Below are 3713 nucleotides of genomic sequence, written 5' to 3'. Positions count from 1 at the left end.
ATCCCTATGTAGAAACGTTAGTTAAGCAAGAATATCGTATTTTTAAAAAAATCTAATGGTAGGATTTTTCAGAAAATTGAAAAAACCGTAAAATGTCAAGAGTAAAGTGCCCTTATTTTAAACATTATATCGTTCTAAATGCTTAATCCCTATGTAAAAAAGTTATCTAAGCAAGAATATGTTATTGAATAAAATGAGAAAAATTTATTTTAGCCGTAAATCGAAAATAATGGGTCGAGCGAATCGGTCGATTGCGCCGAGACGCGCTATGATGCAACAGACGAGCGATTGGAACGCCCGAATATTTTCAAAGTCCCAACGTACCGATCAAGAGTAAAGTACCATTTTCCTACATTAGATTTCGTTCTAAATGCTTAATCCCTATGTAAAAACGTTAGTTAAGCAAGAATATCGTATTTTTAAAAAAATCTAATGATAGGATTTTCCAGAAAATTGAAAAAACCGAAAAATGTCAAGAGTAAAGTGCCATTTTCTGACATTAGATTTCGTTCTAAATGCTTAATCCCTATGTAGAAACGTTAGTTAAGCAAGAATATCGTATTTTTAAAAAAATCTAATGGTAGGATTTTTCAGAAAATTGAAAAAACCGTAAAATGTCAAGAGTAAAGTGCCCTTATTTTAAACATTATATCGTTCTAAATGCTTAATCCCTATGTAAAAAAGTTATCTAAGCAAGAATATGTTATTGAATAAAATGAGAAAAATTTATTTTAGCCGTAAATCGAAAATAATGGGGACACCGGAGCTGTTCGAAGCGCCGAGCGCGCCGCGTACGCCCGAATATTTTCTAAGTCCCAACGTACCGATCAAGAGTAAAGTACCATTTTCCTACATTAGATTTCGTTCTAAATGCTTAATCCCTATGTAAAAACGTTAGTTAAGCAAGAATATCGTATTTTTAAAAAAATCTAATGATAGGATTTTCCAGAAAATTGAAAAAACCGAAAAATGTCAAGAGTAAAGTGCCATTTTCTGACATTAGATTTCGTTCTAAATGCTTAATCCCTATGTAGAAACGTTAGTTAAGCAAGAATATCGTATTTTTAAAAAAATCTAATGGTAGGATTTTTCAGAAAATTGAAAAAACCGTAAAATGTCAAGAGTAAAGTGCCCTTATTTTAAACATTATATCGTTCTAAATGCTTAATCCCTATGTAAAAAAGTTATCTAAGCAAGAATATGTTATTGAATAAAATGAGAAAAATTTATTTTAGCCGTAAATCGAAAATAATGGGTCGAGCGAATCGGTCGATTGCGCCGAGACGCGCTATGATGCAACAGACGAGCGATTGGAACGCCCGAATATTTTCAAAGTCCCAACGTACCGGTCAAGAGTAAAGTACCATTTTCCTACATTAGATTTCGTTCTAAATGCTTAATCCCTATGTAAAAACGTTAGTTAAGCAAGAATATCGTATTTTTAAAAAAATCTAATGATAGGATTTTCCAGAAAATTGAAAAAACCGAAAAATGTCAAGAGTAAAGTGCCATTTTCTGACATTAGATTTCGTTCTAAATGCTTAATCCCTATGTAGAAACGTTAGTTAAGCAAGAATATCGTATTTTTAAAAAAATCTAATGGTAGGATTTTTCAGAAAATTGAAAAAACCGTAAAATGTCAAGAGTAAAGTGCCCTTATTTTAAACATTATATCGTTCTAAATGCTTAATCCCTATGTAAAAAAGTTATCTAAGCAAGAATATGTTATTGAATAAAATGAGAAAAATTTATTTTAGCCGTAAATCGAAAATAATGGGTCGAGCGAATCGGTCGATTGCGCCGAGACGCGCTATGATGCAACAGACGAGCGATTGGAACGCCCGAATATTTTCAAAGTCCCAACGTACCGATCAAGAGTAAAGTACCATTTTCCTACATTAGATTTCGTTCTAAATGCTTAATCCCTATGTAAAAACGTTAGTTAAGCAAGAATATCGTATTTTTAAAAAAATCTAATGATAGGATTTTCCAGAAAATTGAAAAAACCGAAAAATGTCAAGAGTAAAGTGCCATTTTCTGACATTAGATTTCGTTCTAAATGCTTAATCCCTATGTAGAAACGTTAGTTAAGCAAGAATATCGTATTTTTAAAAAAATCTAATGATAGGATTTTTCAGAAAATTGAAAAAACCGTAAAATGTCAAGAGTAAAGTGCCCTTATTTTAAACATTATATCGTTCTAAATGCTTAATCCCTATGTAAAAAAGTTATCTAAGCAAGAATATGTTATTGAATAAAATGAGAAAAATTTATTTTAGCCGTAAATCGAAAATAATGGGTCGAGCGAATCGGTCGATTGCGCCGAGACGCGCTATGATGCAACAGACGAGCGATTGGAACGCCCGAATATTTTCAAAGTCCCAACGTACCGGTCAAGAGTAAAGTACCATTTTCCTACATTAGATTTCGTTCTAAATGCTTAATCCCTATGTAAAAACGTTAGTTAAGCAAGAACATCGTATTTTTAAAAAAATCTAATGATAGGATTTTCCAGAAAATTGAAAAAACCGAAAAATGTCAAGAGTAAAGTGCCATTTTCTGACATTAGATTTCGTTCTAAATGCTTAATCCCTATGTAGAAACGTTAGTTAAGCAAGAATATCGTATTTTTAAAAAAATCTAATGGTAGGATTTTTCAGAAAATTGAAAAAACCGTAAAATGTCAAGAGTAAAGTGCCCTTATTTTAAACATTATATCGTTCTAAATGCTTAATCCCTATGTAAAAAAGTTATCTAAGCAAGAATATGTTATTGAATAAAATGAGAAAAATTTATTTTAGCCGTAAATCGAAAAAAAGACTGTTCGTTTCTCTGTCTCTCTCGCGCGATCGAAGTATTGATGTTTCCCGGCAATGTAATGGGATATTAATTAAACTTTATACACGAAATTACTCGTTTTGATCCCCGCTACACAGCCGTATACTTTTTATAATTTTGTGGAATCGGGAACCTTGAAATATTTAACATAACGCGGATCGACTGTCTCTGTCTCTTTCTAGATCGGAATAATCGATGTTTCCCGGCAAACTAATGGGATATTAATTATACTTTATACACGAAATTACTCGTTTTGATCCCCGCTACACAGCCGTATACTTTTTATAATTTTGTGGAATCGGTAACCTTGAAATATTTAACATAACGCGGATCGACTGTCTCTGTCTCTTTCTAGATCGGAATAATCGATGTTTCCCGGCAAACTATTGGGAGTTTAATTAAACTTTATACATGAAATTACTCGTTTTGATCCCCGCTACACAGCCGTATACTTTTTATAATTTTGTGGAATCGGGAACCTTGAAATATTTAACATAACGCGGATCGACTGTCTCTGTCTCTTTCTAGATCGGAATAATCGATGTTTCCCGGCAAACTATTGGGAGATTAATTAAACTTTATACATGAAATTACTCGTTTTGGTCCCCGCTACACAGCCGTATACTTTTTATAATTTTATGGAATCGGTAACCTTGAAATATTTAACATAACGCGGATCGACTGTCTCTGTCTCTTTCTAGATCGGAATAATCGATGTTTCCCGGCAAACTAATGGGATATTAATTATACTTTATACACGAAATTACTCGTTTTGATCCCCGCTACACAGCCGTATACTTTTTATAATTTTGTGGAATCGGTAACCTTGAAATATTTAACATAACGCGGATCGACTGTCTCTGTCTCTTTCTAGA

Source organism: Megalopta genalis, unplaced genomic scaffold (genome assembly GCF_051020955.1).
Source record: "Megalopta genalis isolate 19385.01 unplaced genomic scaffold, iyMegGena1_principal scaffold0069, whole genome shotgun sequence".
NCBI lineage: Eukaryota > Metazoa > Arthropoda > Insecta > Hymenoptera > Halictidae > Megalopta > Megalopta genalis.
The sequence above is the reverse complement of the archived record's forward strand: the minus strand, read 5'-3'. Positions refer to the sequence as shown.